Consider the following 25,349-nt stretch of genomic DNA (forward strand, 5'->3'; position numbering starts at 1 on the left):
AGCCAGGCGTAGTAATCCCAGCTACTCAGGAGGCTGAGGCATAAGAATTGCTTGAACCCAGGAGGCAGAGGTTGCAGTGAACCAAGATCACACCACTGCACTTCAGCCTGGGAGACAGAGTGAGACTCCATCAGAAAGAAAGAAAGAAAGAAGGAAGGGAGGAAGGAAGGAAGGAAGGAAGGAAGGAAGGAAGGAAGGAAGGAAGGAAGGAAGGAAGGAAGGAAGGAAGGAAGGAAGGAAAGGGAAAGGAAAGGAAAGAGAGATAAGGAAGGAAGGAAGGGAAGGAGAGAGAGGGAGGGAGGAGAGGGAGGAAGGAGAGGGAGGGAGGGAGGAAGGAGACGGAGGGAGGAAGGAAGGAGAGGGAGGGAGGAAGGGAGGAAGGAAGGAAGGAAGGAAGGAAGGAAGGAAGGAAGGAAGGAAGGAAAGGAAAAGAAAAGAAAAGAAAAGAAAAAAGAGATCAGAGATGGAAGCCCCATCTGCTGCACATGCTCACATCCTGTCCCATCTAAATTACTAACTACTTTAAGGGATTAAGTAAAATGGCACATAGGAGGGAGGAAAGGCTAAGAGAAGACGAGGCATCTGGCTTTCTGTGTCTCCTTGGTGCGGGAAGACCACACCAATGCCAGCCAGCAGCAACAGCAGCTGTGAAGAGAGAAGCCACCTTCAAGGAAATGCAATAGGAGAGAGAGAGAAGGGAAACATAAATCAAAAAAAAAAATCCCCAGTAAGGATCAGATACCACTTTTCTGAGCATGCACACATCCTCTGCCCAAATTCCTATGAACTAATCTGAAATACAAGTCATAATAATGTAAACCAGGTGTTTTAACTTCCGACCATAATGGCTGGCAAGACCATCAATGTACAATAATAACAACAACAACAACATCTGAAGTGCATCTGTGTTTAAACACATAACAAGTATATTTTTCTTTCTTTTCCAAGTAGGTGTCTGTTCTGCATTTATATTGGGATAGTGTCAAGGAGACTAGGGACTGAGATCCTTTCTAGAAACAGCTCTTCTGGCTTTGAGAGTAACACTGGTGTTTTGTTTTTTTGTTTTAAAAAAACACACACACTGATGACAGGAGATGTTGTTTCACAGAGGGAACTGGAAGGCTTCAGTAGTAGGAGATACAAACACTCAGAGGTCACCCCAGCAAACATAAAAACTAGAAACTTGGGTCCAGGTGTGGTGTCTCACGCCTGTAATCCCAACACTTTGGGAGGCCGAGGCGGGCAGATCACCTGAGGTCAGGAGTTGGAGACCAGCCTGGCCAACATGACACAACCCTGTCTCTACTAAAAATACAAAAATTAGCCAGGCGTGGTGGCGCCTGCCAGTAGTTCCAGCTACTCAGGAGGCTGAGGCAGGAGAATCACTTGAACCCGGGAGGCAAAGGCTGTAGTGAGCCAAGATTGCACCACTGCATTCCAGCCCGGGTGATAGAGTGAGACTCCATCTCAAAAAAAAAAAAAAAAGGCCGGGTGCGGTGGCTCAAGCCTGTAATCCCAGCACTTTGGGAGGCCGAGACGGGTGGATCACGAGGTCAGGAGATCGAGACCATCCTGGCTAACACGGTGAAACCCCATCTCTACTAAAAATTACAAAAAACTAGCCGGGCGAGGTGGCGGGCGCCTGTAGTCCCAGCTACTCGGGAGGCTGAGGCAGGAGAATGGCGTAAACCCGGGAGGTGGAGCTTGCAGTGAGCTGAGATCCGGCCACTGCACCCCAGCCTGGGCGACAGAGCAAGACTCCGTCTCAAAAAAAAAAAAAAAAAAAAACGACTCACGTTATCCCACAGCCCAGGGAGAGGGAGGCTTAAGGAGGTATTTCTTGATAGGGGTGTTACTGGCATTTGGACCAGAACAATGTTTTGTCGGATGAGACTGAACTAAGCATTGTTAGCAACTCCGGCCTCAGCCTAGGAAATGTCCATCATGCACTTGGACATTGTGACATCCAAAACGAAACAAAAACACACAAAAAAAAACAGAACCATCTTCCACACATTTCCAAATGCCCTCTTGGGGAGTACCATGCCTGAAAGAGAAGTGGAACCAGATGTCCCAAGGGCAACTTTCAAGGTTGGGAATAGCTGTGCTCCAGGGTAGAAAAAAAGAGAGAGAAGGGACCAGGCACGGTGGCTCACACCTATAATCCCAGGACTTTGGGAGGTCCAGGCAGGTGGATCATGAGGTCAAGAGATCGAGACTATCCTGGCTAACATGGTGAAACCCTGTCTCTACTAAGAAGTAAATACAAGAAACTAGCCAGGCGTAGTGGCACACGCCTCTAGTCCCAGCTACTCGAGAGGCTGAGGCGGGAGAATCACTTGAACCCGGGAGGCAGAAGTTGCAGTGAGCCAAGATCGCGCCACTGCACTCCAACCTGGTGACACAGCAAGACTCCATCTCAAAAAAAAAAAAAAAAAAAAAAAAAGAGGGAAAGAGCTTTACAGACATCAAAAATAACTTAGGTTTGACCTAGGCAGAAACCTTTTGGGGGTCAGTTGTAAAACACTAAAGCAAATTGCCCAAGAAGGGATGTAGACTTTTGAGAGTTAAGAGGTGTATATGTGTTTATGTGTGTTAATAAGTAAAATAACCATCATCTCAAACAGCTTAAGCACAACTGCACTCAGACATAAGAGGGCAGATGAAATGACTGCTTGGGCTCTGGATTCTACCTGGAGAATTGGTAGTGAAGGATCTAAAGGACTAGAATTAATGTCCCATAGTCCATTAAAAAAATATCATTACTGACAGACACAATTACATATTCATCATTCAGTCTTTTTTTTTTTTTGGAGACAGAGTCTTGCTCTGTTGCCCAGGCTGGAGTGCAGTGGTGTGATCTTGGCTCACTGTAACCTCCACCTCCCAGGTTCAAGCAATTCTTATGCCTCCTGAGTAGCTGGGAGTACAGGTGTGTGCCACTACACCTGGATAATTTTTGTGGTTTTAGTAGAGACAGGGTTTTACCATGAACTCTTGGCCTCAAGTGATCCACCCGGCTCGGCGTCCCAAAGTGCTGGGATTACAGGCATGAGCCACTGTGCCCAGCCCAATTACACATTAATTTTAATGAGGCATGGTCACATGTTAATAGTAGTTATGGTCATTTTAAAATGAACACGGGCCGGGCACAGTGGCTCATGCTTGTAATCCCAGCACTTTGGGAGGCCGAGGAGGGAAGATCACCTGAGGTCAGGAGTTCAAGACCAACCTGACCAATATGGTGAAACCCCATCTCTACTAAAATACAAAAATTATCATGGCATGATGGTGGGTGCCTGTAATCCCAGATACTCAGGAGGCTGAGTCAAGAGAATCACTTAAACCCAGGAGGCGGAGGTTGCAGTGAGCCGAGATCATGCCATTGCACTCCAACCTGGGTGACTGAGCAAGATTCCATCTCCAAAAAACAGAAAAAATTGAACACGAATGCATAGACAATACGTCATTACAGCACGCAAATGGACTACAATCCTGCAAACAGACATGCAGCAGTGCTGGACCTGCCTCAGGGAATCTAGCTTTGCAGCCTGCTCCTTTGCCCACAACAGCCCTCACCTCCTATTGATTTCCTTCCACGCAGGCCAAGCCACAGTTCCCTTTGATAAGAATAACCAATAGCCTTCTAAATTTCCCCAGAAACATGGTGGGTTGAATTTTCAGTTGGATTTTCCACAGCTATAAGGAGAAAATTAATGTAGGATCCAACCCGGTCTTATTCTGCCTACTCACCCACTCCATCCCGACCTGACACTTTAATCAACTCGGTGTGTTTAAAAATAAATTTGATTGTATCAGGGAAGAGAAGTTGCTCAGAGCTCTGTGGCCACCCACAGCAGAATCTTGAAGGCATGCCTCATTTTTCAGGAGTTTGGTTGTTTCATGTGTTTTTTCTCCATTTTATTCCAGTCCCCAAAACAAAGATTTGGAGGAGGGTAAGTACCTTGGCAATGGCCAAGGGGGTTTTCTTCCTAGCTCCTTCACCACCTGCCAGTTTGTACATTTGGACCAGTGTTTACCTTTCTCAAGGTTTCTGTAATGTAGTACAATAGACATAATAAAACCTTGCTTGCTTGCTTTGTGAGGTTGTGATAAAGAGATTGAAAGAGCTTGTGTAAGGACTGGGCACGGTGGCTCATGCCTGTAATCGCAGCACTTAGGGAGGCAGAGGCAGGTGGATCACTTGAGCCTAGGAGTTCAAGACCAGCCTCAGCAACACAGTGAGACCCTGTCTCTAGGAAAACTAAAAAAATTAGGCAGGCATGGTGGCACACACCTGTAGTCCTAGCTACTCAGGGGGCTGAGGTGGGAGGATTGCTTGAGTCCAGGTAGTCAAGGCTGCAGTGAGCCATGATGTTGCCACTACACTCCAGCCTGGGCAACAGATGAGACCCTGTCTCAAAAAAGAAATTTTTTCTTTTTTTTTTTCTTTTGAGACAGAGTCTCACTCTGTCATTCAGGCTGGAGTGCAGTGGTGCGATCTCGGCTCACCGCAACCTCCGCCTCCTGTATTCAAGCAATTCTCCTGCCTCAGCCTCCTGAGTAGCTGGGATCACAGGCACCCACCACCGCGCCCGGCTAATTTTTGTATTTTTAGTAGAGATGGGGTTTCACCACATTGGTCAGGCTGGTCTCTATCTCCTGACCTCGTGATCCACCTACCTTGGCCTCCCAAAGTGCTGGGATTACAGGCATGAGACACCGCGCCTGGCCAAAAGAGAAATTTTAAAAAGAGCTCGTGTACAAGAAAGATGATGCTGCTCACTGTGAATCTGGGGCATAGCAGTGAGACGGCAGGGACACTGAGCCCCACAATTCTGCCAGGGCCCTCACCAGTAGGTGAAACCAGGTAGTGGGTTTGGGGGAGTTTGAGATCTTAGGGGCAATATACAAATTCTGATCTAAACCCTCCCACGTTTATCAAGCACCCATTACATATATTCAGCCAGAGCCAGAGCAATGATTGGGTGCAAATCTCATGCTCGCCTCTAAATATTTCCAATTTGAGGCACTCTGCCGGGTGCAATTTGGGTTGCTTAATCTGACCATTCGGGGATCCCCAGAACATCATAACACTGTTGCTTCTGGGATACTAGTTGTTCTGATCATTTCTATGACTGCACAGACTGCACTGAGGAAGGAATGCAGATTTCTCATTTTCAAGATAATAAAACTGAGGCCCAGATTAGCAAAGAATCTCATTTCTCAAATAAGAAAGCTTCCTACTGAAAGTCGCCTCCTTTATACATCCTCAAATGAGTAGGTGATATTTGAATGCCAAATGATACCACAAGACAGATTAGCATTGATTTAAATGCTGCTATCTGACAGATCTGGCCATCAGTCATCACCTGATATCTCAGGAGAGTCGTCCTTCAGAAAAGGACTGGGGAACGGCATGACCAGAATTTACAGCTGAACCAACTCTGCCTCAGAGCTGTCCTTTACACAGCTGCTTGGGCAGCATCAGAATCACCTGAAGGGTTTGCTGGGCCCATTCCTGGAGGTCCTAATGGAGTAGGTCTAAGGTGAGGAGTGAGTTTGCATTTCTAACCAGTTTTTGCTGGTGCTAAGGTTGATGCTAAAGCTGCAGATTGTCATGGAGCCAGTGCCATATTTTGAGAACTCCATGCTAAAGCAAAGAGGGGCCCTACACATTTAATTTACAGACATTTTAAGACAACTGGTCATTACAATCATAAGCCACTTATGTGGTGCTCCGGGCTGAACTGTGCATCTCTTCCCTACTCCCAAAATTCGTATGTTGAAGCCCTAACTCCCAGTATCTCCGAATGTGGCTATATTTGGAGCTAGGGTCTTTAAGAAGATAATCAAGTTAAAATTAGGTCAACAGGGATGGCCCTAATCTTATCTGACTGGTGTCCTTATGAGACGAGGAGATTAGCACTCAGACTGGCACACAGAGAAGACCATGCGAGGACGTGGGAGAAGATGTCACCTGTGAGCCAAGGAGAGCGGCCACAGAAGAAACCTACCAGGCTGACACTTTGATCTCGGACTTCTAGTCTTAAGAACTGTGAAGAAATAAACCTGTTGTTTAAATCACCAGTCTGTGGTTCTTTGTTTTGGTAGCCCTTGCAAATGAATACACATGGAGAAGCAAGACGGTGTAAAGGAAAATAGTATCTATTTTGCTAGGAACCAAGAGATGTGGGTTCTAGTCTCAGCCCTGCTGTGAAGCAGATGAAATTTCTCCTCTCCACTCCTCAGACTTCCCACCTCCTCCAGTCAAGGATCTCTTCTGTCAAGTGGGAGTAGTGACCCAAGCCCTTTCTGACGCACGAGGGTTTGTGAAGCTCAAACGTGAGAACTTATAAGAAAGTGGTTTTGGCCACGCCCCGTGGCTCACACCTGTTATCCCAGCACTTTGAGAGGCTGAGGCAGGTGGATCACCTGAGGTCAGGAGTTCGAGACCAGGCTGGCCAACATGGTGAAACCTCATCTCTAATAAAAATACAAAAATTAGCCAGGTGTGGTAGTGTGCACCTGTAATCTCAGCTACTAGGGAGGCTGAGGCAGGATAATTGCTTGAACCTGGGAGGCAGAGGTTGCAGTGAGCCGAGATCACACCACTCCACTCCAGCCTGGGTGACACAACGAGACTTCATCTCAAAAAAAAAAAAAAAGTGGTTTTTAAATTGTGAATTTCTTTGCTTTTGGTTCTGAACAACTAGAAGATTTGGATAAAATACAAAAATAATCTGTTCAGATGCACTGGGAAGCTATGGAATTCTCCAGAAGCACCGGGATCCAGAAAGAACGGAAGCTCCTGGAGGGAGCCAACACTTCATTTGCTGGTTTTTCAAGCAGTTTTGAGCTAGAGGCTAAAATCAATGCAGAGCTTTTGGCAATCCCTCAGGTCTAGGCAAACAAAAAATGGAGCTGTGGCTGTCAGGGCAACGGAGAGGTGGGGCCAAAATGCCGGATAGGAGAGGGATGTGGAGAAGGAATCCTGAGGCTCCTCACTGGTTTCCCCTCCAGTCATTGGTTAATTCCTAAGCTATGTTTAGAGGTTTAGCAAGAAGCTAAGAGGGCTTACCAAAAGCAGCTGAAAAGGCGAGTAAAGCTTTGAAGTCTCAAGGTGATGGGGAGACAAAAATCGGAGTTTGGGACCGCTGTGGTTTGAATGTTTGTCCCACAAAACTCAGGTTGAAATTTAATCCCCAGTGTGGCAGTATTGAGAGGTGAGGCCTTTAAGAAGTGACTGGGGGCTGGGTGCCATGGCTTTGGCCAGTAATCCCAGCATTGGGAGGCCAAGGCAGGCGGATCACTTGAGGTCAAGAGTTCAAGACCAGTCTGGCCAACATGGTGAAACCCTGTCTCTACCAAAAAATACAAAAATTAGCCAGGCGTGGTGGCACACGCCTATAATCCCAGCTACTTGGATGGCTGGGATGGGAGGATTGTTCGAACCTGGGAGGTGGAAGTTGCAGTGAGCCAAGGTTGTACTATTGCCCTCCAGCCTGGGCAATAGAGTGAGACCCTGTCTCCAAATAAAAAATAAATTTAATTACATTTCTTTAAAAAAAGGTGATGGGGTCATGAGGGCTCTGCCCTGAGAAATACATTAATCTATTCACGGACTAATGGACTAATGGGCAATCATGGAAATGGGACTGGTGGCTTTATAAGAAGAGGAAGAGAAACCAGACCTAGCACACTCAGCCCCCTTACCACGTGATGCCCAGCAACTCCTCCAGACTCTGCAGAGTCCCCATAGCAAGAAGGCCCTCACCAGATGCAGCCCCTTTACCTTGGACTTCCCAGCATCCATAACTATAAGAATGAATTCCTTTTCTTTATAAATTACTAAGTTTCAGATATTCTGTTATAAACAACAGAAAATGGACTAAGACAGGAATCTTTAACTGAATACAATGTATATTTAGGACACTCTGCTTAGAACTTGAGTTAGAGAAATACCAACAGAGGAAATAGATATTTTATCAAAACAAGCATTTAAAAATTTAAGAATCTGCGATCTTCTAAAGCAAAGGTTCTTCAGCTGGGGTCTTTAGACTCCTCAAGGTGCCCATAGATAGAATTCAAGGTAGTCAAAAGTTGGGGAAAATATATTTTTATATATTTTATATATTTTTATTTTCACTAGAATCTAACTGAAATTTAGCATTTTCTTCTATTATGAATGTAGGCAATAAACTACAGTAGTATGAGCAGTAACTGACTTTGTCATCAATAAAAATCACCTATGATTGTTATAGACATCACAAAACATCATTTCTACATACTACTACTTTGAAATTATTGTAAGTATTAGATCTGCCACTAGGTCTTATTGTTTCAGGCACTAATAGAAAAGCACATATATTACTATATGGCAAATCTGGTCTTTAAAAATATTTTTAAATGCACTTTAATTAGTTTCCTCTGTTATTTAAAATGTTTTATCTTATACACTTGATGACATTATTTGTTTGTTTTTGAGACAGTCTCACTCTGTCACTCACGTTGAAGTGCAGTGGCGCGATCTCAGCTCACTGCAACCTCTGCCTCCCAGGTTCAAGTGGTTCTCCTGCCTCAGCCTCCCAAGTGGCTGGGATTGCAGGCATGAGCCACCACACCTGGCTAACTTTTGTATTTTTAGTAGAGACGGGGTTTCATGTTGGCCAAGCTGGTCTTGAACTCCTGACCTCAAGTGATCCGCTCACTTCGGCCTCCCAAATTGCTGGGATTACAGGCGTGACCCACCATGCCTGGCCGTCCATAGTATTTATGTTTTAAAAATGCTTGGTCAGGCGAGATGGCAGTTATCCTGGGTCATGTATGCCTCATTCATACGTTGCAAATATTGCAGTCTGAGATTCACTGCCACTGAGGGGAGTGAAGGGGAGGGTTTGTGCCCATGCTTGGGGTGAAATCAAGCGAATGGCAGCTGCCTACAGAGTCAGGTTTCAGGACAACAAAGAGGGTAGAGCTGTGGCGTTGGGACAGATGGTGGTTGAGGTGGCTAGTGACAAGTAGGACAGATTTGTGGAACATGTGGGCATTCCCTGGAGATTCCCGCTGCGATGTGGGGAAGGGAACCTGGTAGAAGTCTTGCTTCCTGCCGTCCAGTACAGTGCGGCTCGTGCTGGGATGATCTGGGTTTAAGAAGGAAGTGTGACCTTGTTTTGTAGGTCTGAGATGGTTGCCCCTCAGGGCTGGCTGCTCTGTGGCATTCTGTCACTTGCCTCTCCCCTCTGCCAGTGCCCACCTTTTGCAGTGAAACCGACATTGCAAAATTGTAACTGAGACAGTGAAAGAGATCTGACCTAACCAACTCCATCTTGCTTCTTCCCTCCAAGCCAACCAACAAGGAATGAACCTTGTTTATTCTTGGGTGTAGGCTGAACTAACTTTGGGAAGAACTTAGTTTATAGTTTAAAACAAAGATGGGCTGGGCACGGCAGCTCACGCCTGTAATCCCAGCACTTTGGGAGGCTGAGGCAGGTGGATTACTTAAGGTCAAGAGTTTGAGACCAGCCTGGCCAATATGGTGAAACCCCCGCCTCTACTAAAAATACAAAAATTGGCCGCACGTGGTGGTGCCTGCCTGTAATCTCAGCTACTCAGGAGGCTGAAGCAGGAGAATCACTTGAACCTGGTGGGTGGAGGTTGCAGTGAGCCAAGATTGCGCCACTGCATTCTAGCCTGGGCAGCACAGTGAGACTCTGCATCAAAAACAAACAAACATGGTAACAGCCCTTTCCCGAAACAAGCCTTCTTGCCTGGGGACTAGATTGCCTTTGTAGGACTAACAAATTAGCCACAAGATTAGAAACAATGGCTTAGGAGTCATGCAGCTGGAGGCTACAAAATTCTGACCCTCTATAAACTGCTCCAAAAATCAGTGCTTGAGATATTTTGCAGACCCTGCACTTGACGGATCAGCTGGCACCACCCAGATGGATAAACTGGTTCACCTGACCTTGTGGCCCCCACCCAGGAACTCAGCGCAAGAGGACAGCTTCAGGTCCCTATGATTTCATCTCTGACCTGAGCGATCAGCACTCCTGGCTCACTGGCTTCTCCCCATCAACCAAGTTGTCCTTAAAAACTCTCATCCCGGAATGCTCAGGGACACTGATTTGAGTAATAACAGCACTCTGGTATTCACACAGCTGGCTGTGTGTGAATTACTCTTTCTCTATTGCAATTCCCCTGTCTTGATAAATCAGCTCTGTCTAGGCACCAAGCAAGATGAACCCACTGGGTGGTTACAGTGGGTTGGGAGTCCTCGTGGTGGGTGTGGCAGTCACTTGGCTGGCTTGAAGTCTACCCACTCCATGTTTTGATTCTGTGTGGTAGCATGTTCTGTGACATCCTATTAGAGAAGTGGAGACAGCAGGGAGAGGCAGAGAGGCACAGGTAAGGTGAGAGAGAGAAGTTAAAAAGAGGCTCTAAAGAGGGGCTTTTACATTTTATTATATTATATGTTATTATATTTATATATTAATATTATAATGGTAATATATTACTGCTATTTATTATTACTATTATTGGCATTATAAATGCTTTGGTAAAGACCGAATGTATTTGCAAATCTTATTTTGGTCTGAGCTGGGGCTCTCTCATCTAAGCACACGGGCTAAATCAGATCAACCATTTTCTTTTTTTTTTTTTTGAGACGGAGTCTCGCTCTGTCGCCCAGGCTGGAGTGCAGTGGCCAGATCTCAGCTCACTGCAAGCTCCGCCTCCCGGGTTCACGCCATTCTCCTGCCTCAGCCTCCCAAGTAGCTGGGACTACAGGCACCCGCCACCTCGCCCGGCTAGTTTTTTGTACTTTTTAGTAGAGACGGGGTTTCACCGTATTAACCAGGATGGTCTCGATCTCCTGACCTCGTGATCTGCCCGTCTCGGCCTTGCAAAGTGCTGGGATTACAGGCTTGAGCCACCGCGCCCAGCCAGATCAACCGTTTTCAATCTGTCTGCCTCTCAGTCCTGGAGTTCCGAGGTGTTTCCCGAGGACCTCAAAGGAGGAAGCTCAATAAGCCTTTAACCAGAGGAATTTCCCTTTCCTGACTTTCACAGAAGATTGCATTGTTTTTTTTGTGTTTTGTTTTGGTTTTTTTTGAGATGGAGTCTTGCTGTGTCACCCAAAGTGGAGTGCAGTGGCTGGGTCTCAGCTCACTGCAACCTCTGCCTCCTAGGTTCAAGTGATTCCCTCACCTCAACCTCTCAAGCAGCTGGGATTACAGGTGTGCACCACCATGCCCAGCTAAGTTTTGTATTTTTTAGTAGAAACGGGGTTTCATCATGTTGGCTAGGCGGATCTCAAACTCCTGACCACAGATGATCTGCCCACCTCGGCCTTTTTTGTTTGTTTTCGGTTTTTTGTTTTTTGAGACAGAGTCTCGCTCTGTCACCAGGCTGGAGTGCAGTGGCGCGATTTCTGCTCACTGAAATCTCTGCCTCCAGGGTTCAAGCGATTCTCCTGCCTCAGCCTCTTGAGTAGCTGGGATTACAGGCACGTGCCACTACACCCAGTAATTTTTTTTGTATTTTTAGTAGAGATGGGGTTTCACCATGTTGGCCAGGATAGGCACCTTGACCTTTGTTCTTCTTCTTCTTCCTCCTCCTTCTTCCTCCTCCTCCTTCTTCCTCCTCCTCCTTCTTCCTCTTTGATAACATATTGGAAGGCTCAAAAAATGTAAGTGGCCTGGGCTTCTCTCCATCTTTGCAAGGCCCTGTCATCCTGGATATGGACAACACTACTCCCTCTGGGAAGGATGGCTTTGAGGAGGGATGTGGTGGTGAGACCAGATATGAGTCTGATGTTGGGGTTCAGGTGTGGGGTGGTAGGAATGGACCATGAGGATACTGAGGGCATGAAGAGGGGGCAATTCTGAGAGCCACCCCAAAGCCAGATGGGTGGGTAGGTCTGGGAGGATGCATTTTGCCTGGTTTTCCTCATAAATCCGGCATGTTCCTAGACTGCTTACCCTGGCCTTGGGTTGTTATGTGTTCATAAAAGGTCAGTTCTTCTCCCATCCCCAAATAGCACATATAATACATACACACAAATAACACATAGATCCTTAAGCCAAATAGAGATGACTTTTGCATTATTTTGTACTGTTATGGTTTAATTTACTCATGTAATACTTGTAAACATGGCTATCAATTTCTGTGTATTTGGAAATTAGGAATTAGTGTCTTATTGAATGTAGAGGAGCGTATCTTCATTTGTGAGAAAAAAATTTAATTTTTTTTTTTGCGGGGTGGGGGATGGAGTCTCGTTCTTGTTGCCCAGGCTGGAGTGCAATGGCGTGATATCGGCTCACTGGAACCTCTGCCTCCGGGGGTTCAAGTGGTTCTCCTGCCTCAGCCTCCCCGGTAGCTGAGATTACAGGCATGTGCCACTGCACCTGGCTAATTTTGCATTTTTAGTAGAGATGGGGTTTCTCCATGTCAGTCAGGCTGGTCTCAAACTCCCAATCTCAGATGATCTGCCCACTTCAGCCTCCCAAAGTGCTGGGGTTACAAGCATGAGCCACCACACCTGGCCAAAAATGTAATCTTAACACAACTTTTATATCCAGAAACTGACATAAAGGGACAGTAAAAAGATATTGCTTTTATTCTATTTTTAATACATTTTTGGGATCTTTTTTGATCAGTTGATTTTTTTCCTGATATAAATTACACATATGCATATACATATATTTTAGCACTCAAACTGAAGCCACCTCAAGGTACAACAGAGAAGCTGAAATTTTAGAGTGGATAAGCACTTTGCTTTGAATTGATGGATTAATTATCCTGATGTTCGAATCAGGTCAGGTTGGTGGGGACAAGGAGGGAGTGGTATGATGTTGGAACAGCCCAGTGTATGCCCATCAATGAGACACTGGTTAGATAACATTTAGGCCAGGTGTGGTGGCTCACACCTGTAATCCCAGCACTTTCTGAGGCCATACGCGGGAGGATTACTTGAGTCCAGGAGTTTGAGACCAGCCATCGCAACACAATGAGATCTGGTCTCTATTTTTAAAAACCCAAAAATTTAAAAAAAAAAAAACAAAAAACCCGTAGCATTCTTCAACATGAGGTTTCCCAAACAAGGTAGGCTGAAAATTGGAAACATCTGCTTTTGATAGCTGACGCTTGTCCTGGTGGCTATTCAGAGAAGGTACTTTCCACAAAAGGCATACCGAGGAGGAGGAAAGGGGAAATGAGAGAGGGAAATAGCATTAAAAGTCTAAAGCAAGGGACCTGGCTTAACCAATTATTCCTAAATTAGGAGCCTAAAACAAAAACCTGGTTTTACAATCATCTTCTCTTGATCCTTTAAGCTAACTGATGAATACAATCATTCTTGCTTATTTTGGGGCTTTTGATTCTCTCATTTTGATGGCATCTGTTTTAAATTCTCCCTTTATTCAATTTCAGTAAAATAAAATTACCTTAAAAAATTGATTTTGAGAATTTGAAAAGTTGACCAATTCAGTTTTGACTTAATTTCTTTAATTCAGAGCTTAAGCTTTTTTTTTTTTTTTTTTTTTTTTAAAGACAGGGTCTCCCTCTGTCCCCCAGGCTGGAGTGCAGTGGCACAATCTCAGCTCACTGCAACCATCGCCTCAGCGGTCCTCCTACCTCAGCCTCCCAAGTGGCTGGGATTATATGCACATGCCACCACAGCCCAACTAATTTTTTTTTTTTTTTTGAGGCGGAGTTTCGCCCAGGCTGGAGTGCAATGGCGCGCTCGGCTTACCGCAACCTCTGCCTCCCAGGTTCAAGCGATTCTCCTACCTCAGCCTCCCAAGTAGCTGGGATTACAGGCATGCGCCACCACACCCGGCTAAGTTTGTATTTTTAGTAGAGACAGGGTTTGTCCATGTTGGTCAGGCTGGTCTCAAACTCCCGACCTCAGGTGATCCACCCACCTCGGCCTCCTAAAGAACTGGGATTACAGGCACGAGCCACTGTGCCCAGCCAGGATCAGTTTCCTTTCCCCACCAGAATGTCCAAGCCCAACCTCCTGAAGATTAAGGGAAGCTTTTTCCAGAAAAACACATCTGCAGCAACTTGTTTCCACCTACAAAGAAGACAAACTTCAAGGTCCTTAGTTCTGGGTGTCTCAAACTTCTCCACTTCTGAAAAGGATCATTGCTTCACCATTGTTTAACTAAAGGCCCCTGTAAAGTAGTCTGTCCTCAAGGTGAAATAAAGCCCCCACACCAGAGAAATAGAAACAAAGTAACACAAAGACATCAAAACAACTAGTTAAACTTCTTTTGCTGTAGTCATTGTTGTTGTTATTCAGAGACAATGTATCACTCTGTTGCCCAGGCTGGAGTGCAGTGGCACAATCATGGCTCACTGCAGCCTGGAACTCCTGGGCTCAAGTGATTCCCCTGCCTCAGTCTCTAGAGTAGCGAGGACTACAGGCACACCCCACCACACCCAGCTGATTTTTGTATTTCTTAAGACATAGGGTCTTATTTAGGTTGGTGCAAAAAAATTGTGATTTTTGCCATTAAAATACTTGGCTGTAAAATACTTTGCCATAAAATATTTTGTTGCCCAGGCTGGTCTCAAACTCCTGACCTCAAGCAATCCTCCTGCCTCCAGCTCCCAAAGCACTGGGATTACAGGCATAAGCCACTGCACCCAGCTGTAGTTAAACTTTTTAAATGCATTTTCCCCCTACTTTCAGCCGCTGATGTTTCACAAAACAAGCCTTGGCCAATAAGCACATGAAAAGATGCTCAACATCATTAATCATTAGGGAAATGCAAACTGAAACCACAATGAGATAACACCTCTCACCCATTAGGAGATCTACCTTCAACAAAACTCAAAACATGAGTGTTGATAAGGATGTGGAGAACCTAGAACCCTTATGTATTGCTAGTAGGAATGTAGAGTGGAATAGCTGCTATGGAAAATCGTATGATGGTTCTTCCAAACAATTAAACATAGAATTACCATCTGATCCAGCAATTTCACTCCTGGGTATACAGTATACCCAAAGCAATTTAAAGCAGAGACTCAAAGAGATATTTCTACACTTATGTACCTAACAGAATTACTCACAATGGGCTAGCCACGGTGGCTCATGCTTGTAATCTCAGCACTTTGGGAGGCCAAGGTGGGCAGATCACCAGAGGTCAGGAGTTTGAGACCAGCCTGGCCAACATGGTGAAACCCCATCTCTACTAAAAATACAAAATTACTGGGCACGGTGGTGGGCGCCTGTCATCCCAGCTACTCAGGAAGCTGAGGCAGGAGAATCACTTGAATCCAGGAGGCGGAGGTTACACTGAGCTGAGATCGTGCTGTTGCACTCCAGCCTGGGCAAAAAGAGCTAAACTCTGTATTTAAAAAAAAAAAAAAAAAAAAAAAAAAAAAAGAATTATTCACAATGGCCAAGAGGTAGAAGCAACCCACGTGTCCATCCACCGATGAACAGATTAACAAAAGAGGTTACAACCATGCAATGGAATATTAAAAAAAGAAATCCTGGGCCGGCTCGGTGGCTCACGCCTAAAATCCCAGCACTTTGGGAGGCCCAGACATGCAGATCATGAGGTCAGGAGATTGAGCATCCTGGCTAACACGGTGAAACCACGTCTCTACTAAAAAGACAAAAAAAAAAAAAAATTAGCCGGGCGTGCTGGTGGGTGCCTGTTGTACCAGTTACTCAGGAGGCTGAGGCAGGAGAATTGCTGGAACCCTGGAGACGGAGGTTGCACTGAGTCGAGATGGCGCCACTGCACTCCAGCCTGGGCAAGAGAGCAAGTCTCCATCTCAAAAAAAAAAAAAAAAAAAAAACCGGTAAATTTTATGTTATGTGTATTTTAAATAAATAAATAGTGGGCCGGGCGCTGTGGCTCAAGCCTGTAATTCCAGCACTTTGGGAGGCCGAGACGGGCGGATCACGAGGTCAGGAGATCGAGACCATCCTGGCTAACCCGGTGAAACCCCGTCTCTACTAAAAAATACAAAAAACTAACCGGGAGAGGTGGCGGGCGCCTGTAGTCCCAGCTACTCGGGAGGCTGAGGCAGGAGAATGGCGTGAACCCAGGAAGCGGAGCTTGCAGTGAGCCGAGATCTGGCCACTGCACTCCAGCCTGGGTGACAGAGCGAGACTCCGTCTCAAAAAAATAAATAAATAAAATAAAATAAAATAAAATAAAATAAAAAATAAATAAATAGTGGGGGAACTGCCTTGGGGCCCAGTCTTAGCCAGAACACCTCACAGCACACACATCCACACTCTCCATAGGAGGTGAGGTTTGAAGAGACCTTCAGTCACTATACTAGGGAGACTCTGAAGGCATAGAATAGGGGCGAGGTCCAGTTATCTCAGGTAAGGATACGTGGGGAAGTGATGAGCACAATAAACCATATAAATCTTTGCTGTCCAACAGAACTTTCTGTGAAGACAAACATGTTCTCAGCAATCTTCAATTCCAGGGCCACTCACCGGGCACTGAGCACTCAAAATGTGGCAAATGTGATGGAGGTGTTGTGTTTTTAATTTCATTTCATTTTAATTATTTTATTTTATTTTTATTTATTTTTTTGAGACAGAGTCTCACTCTGTTGCCCAGACTGGAGTGCAGTGGTGTGATCTTAGCTCACCGCAACCTCCGCCTACCAGGCTCAAGCGATTCTCCTGCCCCAGCCTCCCGAGTAGCTAGGATTATAGGCTCACGCCACTACTGCCCGGCCAACATTTTAATTATTTTAAATGGAAGCAGCCACATGTGCCTGGTGGTTATCATGTGGGCAACACAGGGCTGGACAGTTACAGACAGCAGGCCCTGTCTGGAGCACACAGCAGTGCTGTTGGCTCAGCAGCCACAGTGGTGGCTGCCCTCTTGGGAGAAGGCGCCTACTGCCCCCAGGGCTCCACCATCACGGGGTGACTCCACTCTCCTCTGCTCATGCCTCCAGGAACAAACCACATCCAAACTTTTCCTTACTCTTGGCTTTTTCTCTCTTTTGCTCACTGTTGCCTTTGGAAGATCCTTTTGTTTGAATATCATCTATATAGCTGGCCCAGTCAGTGTCCCCCAGAATCTATTCAAATATGTCTAAGCACTTAGAAACTCAACACCTCATAAAGCATCCTCAGTCTCTAGAGCAATCCTCCTGCCTCAATCTCTAGAGGAGCTGATACTACTCTAGACTACTTTTTTTTTTTTTTTTTTGAGACAACAGTGTCACTCTGTTGCCGAGGCTGGAGTGCAGTGGCACGATCTAGGCTCACTGGAACCTCCGCCTCCCATGTTCAAGTGATTCTCCCGCCTCAGCCTCCTGAGTAGCTGGGATTACAGGCGCGCGACACCACACCCAGCTAATCTTTGTATTTTTAGTAGAGACAGAGTTTCACCATGTTGGCCAGGCTGGTCTCAAACTCTGACCTCAAGTGATCCGCCCACCTCGGCCTCCCAGAGTGCTGGGATTACAAGCGTGAGCCACCGGGCCCAGCCATGAAAGCTATTTTAAACTTCCAAAGATTATACTGTCCATTGATAATGGGAGCGCCTAAGTGCCCTGGTGTTATGGCCCCAGTCAGCACGCCATCTAAATGCTGAAGATAATAATCTTGCTTCTAATAGGAACCCCTTGAAAAGGAACCCTGTTCAATGCAGTGTTGCATTAAATGGAATGGCTTTTGAATAGGCGAGGCTCTATTTCTTTATGAAGAAAATCTCTCTGTGAAGCACCGTCTCCCTGCAGTGACATATTCGTGTATTCAACCGGATGCTTCACTGGTTTTTTGTGTGTGTAAGCTGAAGCTGAAAATATTTTACTAAATATAAATATCTCTATATGGTTATAGGTGATTTTCTGCCTATTTTCTCCCTTTTATCCATTTCCTCTTTCTTGTCGAGTTCTCACACCTACCATTCAGGGGATATCTCTTCTTTTTTTATAGCTTGTCTAGCTTTCAGTATTTGTCAAAGACCTAGTGTAACCACTGGACCTTTTGTGGGTTTTTTTGTGTTTGTTTTGTTTTTGTTTTTGTTTTTGAGATGGAGTCTCACCCTGTTGCCCAAGCTGGAGTGCAGTGGTGCGATCTTGGCTCACTGCAAACTCTGACTCCCAGATTCACGCCATTCTCCTGCCTCAGCCTCCCAAGTAGCTGGGACTACAGGTGCCCCTCACCATGCCAGACTAATTTTTTGTATTTTTAGTAGAGACAGGGTTTCGCCATGTTAGCAGGATGGTCTCGATTTCCTGGCCTTGTGATCCACCCACCTTGGCCTCCCAAAGTGCTGGGATTACAGGCGTGAGCCACTGCACCCAGCCAACCACTGGATTTTCTTAATGGTTTGAGAATCCCTTCAAAAATCTCCAATAATAATAAGCACCATTAGCTGGGCATCCTGGGCACCAGGCAGTAGGTTAAAAATGTACATTTATATGCCTGATATTATTCCATTTGTAATCAAGATGTATTTGTAGATGAGAAGTTGTGTCCAAATCATCAGTTATCAGTCAAATATGTTGGGGCTCAGGAAACAGTACCCCAAATTTGGTGCTTTGACCTGGAGAACTAAACAAATAGTTTCAAGGTCTCTCTGACCTCGTTCAGCCCTGTTCCTCCATACTCTGCCTCTCTCAAAGCACAGAAGGAAGCTGTTCTCTGAAGTCGCCTTATCTACCTAGAAACTAGACCCCCAAAGAGAAACACAATTGCCTTCAACACCTTCCCAGAAATTTCATTATCCAGAGAAAATTAAAACTTATATCACAGAGGAGGAGACTAAACATTACAAACCACACCTGGAAGCCAGACTAACTTCATCCCAAACTGTTTTTAGGTTCCATTCCATTCCCAAAGAGAACTATGTATTAACTATTGTCTACACACTGGGGGCATTTATTCCCCCTAAAAAGTCATTTGCTACACCTTAAATTATTACACACCCCCAGCTTCCCTTCTCCTATGAAGATGGGTATAGAAGCATCTAGACCTCATGGGGTTATTGGGTAATCATTCTGCAATTCCCCCGTGCTAGGCATGTTAAACAAACCTATAGGCCTTTTCTCCTATTAATCTGTCTGTTGTTAGTTCATTTTCAGTGAACCTTCAGAGTACAGAGGAGAAGCTTTTCCTTGGCCCCTACATCAGTCAAATAATAAGGCAAAGCAAAGAGATTTGCAGAAAGAAGTCAGATCGTGTTTTAATACTTCTTCTTTTTTTTTTTTTTTTTTTTTTTTCCTGAGACGGAATCTCGCTCTGTCACCCAGGCTAGAGTACAGTGGTGCGATCTCGGCTCACTGCAAGCTCCACCTCCCGGGTTCACGCCATTCTCCTGCCTCAGCCTCCCGAGTAGCTGGGACTACAGGCACCCGCCACCATGCTCGGCTAATTTTTTGTATTTTCAGTAGAGACGGGGTTTGGCAGTGTTAGCCAGGATGGTCTCGATCTCCTGACCTCATGATCCACCTGCCTCAGCCTCCCAAAGTGCTGGGATTACAGGCGTGAGCCACCACGCCGGGCCTCGTGTTTTAATACTTCTAAGAGTTTCAGTTGTAAGAGAGAAACATTCTGTGAGAAAGGATGCAGATTTAAGTTCAAATGTCCTTTGGAATTAGATGAAAAAGACATTTCTATCACCTTAGGAGCCAAAGAAATACAAAATACAATGTAATGACCTCTGTGGACATGTCAGGCTTCTTCAAGTACACCATGGATGTCCACCATGTGGGAGCACCTTGAGTCAGGGTCCCTGCCATGCACTGTTCCTAGGGCTCTACGTGCCCCATCAGGATGTACAGCAGGAATGCTCGCAGGGTGCCCGCTGAACTCTCCCACCTTCATCAGTCAAGTCTGAGAACATATTCCCAAACTTGCTCTAAGCACACAACAGTTTGTGTAATGGGTCAACACCTTTCAATCCTAGGAAGATTTAGAATCTAGTATAAGAATCTAGTATAAAAATTGCGGGCGGGAGCTGTGGCTCATGCCAGTGATCCCAGCACTCTGGGAGGCCAAGGCTGGTGGATCACTTGAGGTCAGGAATTTGAGACCAGCCTGGCCAACATGGTGAAACCCCATCTCTACTAAAAATACAAAATTAGCCGGGTATAGTGGTGCGCCTGTAATCCCAGCTAGTCGGGAGGCTGTGGCAGGAGAATTGCTTGAACCCAGGAGGCAGAGGTTGTAGTGAGCTGAGATTATGCCACTGCCCTCCAGCCTGGACAACAGAGCAAGACTCTGTCTAAAAAAAATCAAAAAATAAAATTAAAGGCAAATATTTTTGTGTTAGGAACTCAGCTGATACATTTGGTGTTTTAAAACTTTACAATGTTTAAGATAATATAGCCAATTAGAATAACAGTTCAGCTTTATAATTCCAGTTCAGAATGTGTAGTTGATAAGTGATTTAGGCTTATGATGTTAAGTTGAAATCTTACCAAGTGCTTATACACTACTGAAACATTTAAAAAGCACTTAAGGTCCACAATATTTATATGTTTATTATATTTGTAAAAACTACTTAAATGCTTAAAAACTTTGTCAGATCATTTAGGTACTGAAAAAGGAAATATAATGTGTTAAATTTATAAGTGCAGTTTAAAATACATAAAGGAGTTCAATTAACTAAGTTTATGAATTGGAACAAACATAATTCAAAGTCCCCTTAAACTTGATTGTTGAAACATGCTAGTATGATAGCTAGAATAGGATTCTTAAATTCAACTTAAAACATAAGAAGGATCTAGATTTTTGAATTTCTAACTGCAGTCAATAAAATGGTTTGGGGTTTTTTCTTTTCTTTTTCTTTTTTTTTTTAATAATTTGTTTTCTAGAGACAGGGTATCTCTCTCCCAGGCAGGAGCGCAGGTGTGCAATCCTAGCTCACGTATCCTCAACCTCCCGGGGCTCAAAGATCTCACCTTAGCATCCTGAGTAGTTGGTACTACAAGCAAGCACCACTATGCCCTACTAAATCTTTTCTTTAGGGAGCTTTCCAGTGAAGACTGGAAAGCCTGCTAGACAAATTTTAAAAGAACTGAGGCCAGGCATAGTGGCTCACACCTGTAATCCCAGCACTTTGGGAGGCTGAGGTGGGCAGATCGCGAGGTCAGGAGATCGAGACCACCCTGGCTAACACGGTGAAACCCCATCTCTACTAAAACTATAAAAAATTTGCTGGGCATGGTGGCACATGCCTGTAATCCCTGCTACTCCGGAGGCTGAGGCAAAAGAATCACTTGAACCCGGGAGGTGGAGGTTCGGAGGTTGCAGTGAGCTGAGATCACATCACTGCACCCCAGCCCAGGCAACAGAGCAAGACTGTCTCAAAAAAAAAAAAAAAAAAAAAAAAAAACAAAAAACTGAAAGATTCCATCTAATTTTTTTTTTTTTTTTTTTTTTTTAATAGAGATAAGGTCTCCTATGTTGCCCAGGCTGGTTTCAAACTTCTGGGCTTAAGTGATCTTCCCACCTTGGCCTCCCAAAATGCTGGGATTACAAGCATAAGCCACTATACCCATCCAATAAAATGTTAATTCCTAAAATTGAAATAAATTTCAGAATTGCCTTTAGTATGGGAGAAAAAAAAAGTAGCCATTGAGGGTATCCAAAAACTTCAATATAAGAGATCAGGCTTGGGGGCCTCCTCCTGACCTCTAAGAATGAGTCCTGGCCGGGCGCGGTGGCTCACGCCGGTAATCCCAGCACTTTGGGAGGCCGAGGCGGGCGGATCACAAGGTCAGGAGATCGAGACCATCCTGGCTAACACGGTGAAACCCCGTCTCTACTAAAAATACAAAAAATTAGCCGGGCGTGGTACAGGGCGTCTGTAGTCCCAGCTACTTGGGAGGCTGAGGCAGGAGAATGGCGTGAACCTGGGAGGCGGAGCTTGCAGTGAGCCGAGATCGCCCCACTGCACTCCAGCCTGGGTGAAAGAGCAAGACTTCGTCTAAAAAAAAAAAAAAAAAAAGAGTCCTAAGGACCCCCAGACCCTACTCCAACAGCATGAGGACTCCTGTTACCACAGCAACTGCCCCATGGCATCACTGTCCATGCCAGAATCCTCCTCCTCGCATCCTGGGAGGGCTCTCGGCGGGAGTGTGAGAGAGAGCTTCCCGGCAGGGGCACATCAAGGGTTCCCAGTGCCTTTCCTAGAAGCGAAATTCCTTCCCCGGGGCTCATGGACCAAAAGGTTTCCTAAAGCCTGGGGGATTCCTAAGGCACCTAGAGATGAGGGAGACTACAGACATAGCTGAGTTTACATACTTGCCTGGCACATTGCAGGGCCTCAGTAAAAGTGTATTTATTAAACGTACGCAAGAGCTAAAAGCTCCTTTGCCAATGCCCAATAAATGTTAAAGACAATACAGAAATCTGACTCACACGATGGTTATTGACACACAGAATATTGGAAAGGCCATAGTGCCGTCATGTGGATCTTTGTAAGGGTTAATGGCTGCTTCTTTGAATCTCAGTGTAGCAGCTGCAGATGACATCAGATTTTCTGCCACATTGGCTTAAATCAACACAATGAATCCATCAAGGGGAAGGCCAAGGCACCATTTGGGGCTTACAAGGAAGGACTGGGCAGAGGTGTTCAAACAAATGAGATTTCCCCTGCTGTATGAGGACATCTAAAATGTGACCATTTTAGACATTTTCATAAAACAGTAACTGCCTTCCTCGCTGAGAAAAAGACACCACAGGACAAACGTCAAGAGGCACAGATGACTACATCTCAGCCCAGTGTTGGGTGAGACAGAATGTTAGGAATTTGCTTAATTAGTAAGCAACAATTAATACAATTAGTTTGTATTAATTTGTATAACAAATACACATGAACTTCCTAGCTGTCTTTGTTCTCCCAGGTCCTCTCATCAGGTGAAAGAACTGCCACATCACACATGGTTGCAATTATCACATTCCTAATAGAACACACATTCTGGAATATTCAACAGTCTTTTTATGAAAGACACCCAAAGCCTAAGAAACAATCACAGTCTTCAGAATTGCAGCGTGAACAATCCTGACACATTGATTCTTCATTTAAACACACTCAGGAACAGCCAACAAATGGCACGTGTTGTCTATCTGTGCTCTCTGCAAATATATGTATGCTAGCGTCACCTAATGTGTCATCACATTTACCCTTTGTCTCAGCAGTCCTACTGGCCAAAACCCTAGGGAAAGAATGGCAAATTGGAAATGCAATCTGCAGCGTTCCTTTCCAGAACATCTTGGGACAGGTATTTTCTTAGTAGTTCTGGGCTCATCATATTCAATTAATTCCCCACAGCCAACGATTTCATTTTCCGTAATAACTCAGAAGAGACCAACAAACTGATGCAATTCCATCTCCTTCCCTATCTACCACCTGCAAAGCTTTCGCCCGCTGTAGTCAGCAGCCATTCCCCAGGCTTCCAAAAGTGTGAACAGCCCAAGGGTGGGTCCCAGGGGCAGGAGGGAAAGCCACGGAGAAACAGAGGCCAGGCAGTGGGGGAAAAAAATCGCATTTCTTTTGCAGAGAGTAAAACAGATACCCAGGTGGTAAACATAACTTCCAATTACTTGCCTTAAACCAACCCTGAAATGTGAAGTTCTCATATTTCCTTAGCCGGCAACAGGCAGAAGATCCAGTCTGTAAATAACAAGGACTTTAGACTATACATTTAGGGCTTTTAAGGGAAGCTCCAGGCGAGTCCCAGCATTTCCTCAGGTAGGCTTCAGTGTGGCATACTCTGCAGTCCTCATGAATCACCCTGCCTGGCTGGACCAGATTAAGGACTAGATTCCTCAGAGTGTGAAACTACAGTCACCTGAGTCGCTTGTTAAAAATGCAACTTCCTAGGAGTCACCTGAGTTGTCTGTTAAAAATGCAAATTCCAGGCAGGGTGCGGTGGCTCACACCTGTAATCCCAGCACTTTGGGAGGCTGAGGCGGGCGGATCACAAGGTCAGGAGATCGAGACCATCCTGGTGAACACGGCGAAACCCTGTTTCTACTAAAAATACAAAAAATTAGCCGGGTGTGGTGGCGGGCACCTGTAGTCCCAGCTACTTGGGAGGCTGAGGCAGGAGAATGGTGTGAACCTGGGAGGCGGAGGTTGCAGTGAGCCGAGATCGCACCACTGCACTCCAGCCTGGGCGACAGAGCCAGACTTTGTCTCAAAAAAAAAAAAAAAAAAAAAAAAAAAAAAAAAAGCAAATTCCTGGGCCTTATCCCAGACCTACTGAGTCAGACTCTCAGAGTGATCTGCATTTTTAACTAGTGCCCTCTAATGAGGCTCATGCACAGTAAAAATTTGAAACTTTGAGGCTGGGTGCAGTGGTTCATGCCTGTAATCCCAGCACTTTGGGAGGCCAAGGTGGGAGGCTCACTTTAGGCCAGGAGTTCCAGACCAGCCTAGGAAACATAGCTCCAGAGCCATTCAGCGACTCCATGTTGAATGGGACTGGGTAAAATAAGGCTGAGACCTAGTGGGCTGCATTTCCAGGAGGCTAGGCATTCTTAGTCACAGGATGAGATGGGAGGTCATCAGGACTGGTATCACAAGATGCCAAGTTTATTTGAGGGTCTTGCTCTGTTGCTCAGACTTGAGCCTGGGAATTTACCTCTTTTTTTAATTCAAAAAAATTTTAAAACACTCAGCTAGTTTAAAAATTTTTTTTAATTTTAAAAATCTAATTTTTTAAAGATCCTGCTGATAAAAAAAGATGCAGTAAAGAAAACCGCCAACCCCACCAAAACAAAAATGCCAACAAAAGTGATCTCTGGTTATCCTCACTGCTCATTACATGCTAATTATAAAGCATTAGTATGCTGAAAGACACTCCCACCAACACCATGATAGTTTACAAATGCCATGGCAATGTCTGGAAATTACCCTATATGGTTTAAAAGAGGGAGGAACCCTTAGTTCCAGGAACTGCCCACCCCTTTCCCAGAAATCTCATTATTAATCCACCTATTGTTTAGCATATAATCAAGAAATAACCATAAGTGTACTCAGTTGAGCAACCCATACCATTGCTCTGTCTGTGGAGTAGCTAGTCTTTTGTTTCTCTACTTCTCTAATAAACTTGCTTTCACTTTACTGCATGAGCTCGCCCCAAATTCTTTCTTGCACAAGATCCATAAACCCTCTGTTGGGATCTGGATTCGGACCCCTTTCTGGTAATAATAGCAAGGCTCCACCTCTACAAAAAATTTTAAAACTAGCGAGTATGGTGGCACACATGTAATCCCAGCTCCCTGGAGGCTCACGTGGGAGGATGACTTGAGCCTAGGAGTTCGAGGTTACAGCAAGCTATATGCACACAAGTACACTCCAGTCTGAGTGACAGAGCAAGACTCTGTCTCAAAA

General features: G+C 45.2%; 1 long non-coding RNA gene and 1 other non-coding gene across 2 annotated transcripts in view; both read right to left on the reverse strand.

Annotated features, from left to right (window-relative positions):
* Positions 1 to 25,349, reverse strand: part of LOC126953741 (uncharacterized) — a 148,334-nt gene that overhangs the window by 66,274 nt on the left and 56,711 nt on the right. The gene's annotated exons all lie outside the window — the stretch shown is intronic.
* Positions 20,973 to 21,035, reverse strand: LOC126954042 (U7 small nuclear RNA). The gene has a single exon (XR_007725495.1). It is a non-coding gene; the product is annotated as a U7 small nuclear RNA (small nuclear RNA).

The sequence above is a fragment of the Macaca thibetana genome, chromosome 4 (assembly GCF_024542745.1).
Source record: "Macaca thibetana thibetana isolate TM-01 chromosome 4, ASM2454274v1, whole genome shotgun sequence".
NCBI lineage: Eukaryota > Metazoa > Chordata > Mammalia > Primates > Cercopithecidae > Macaca > Macaca thibetana.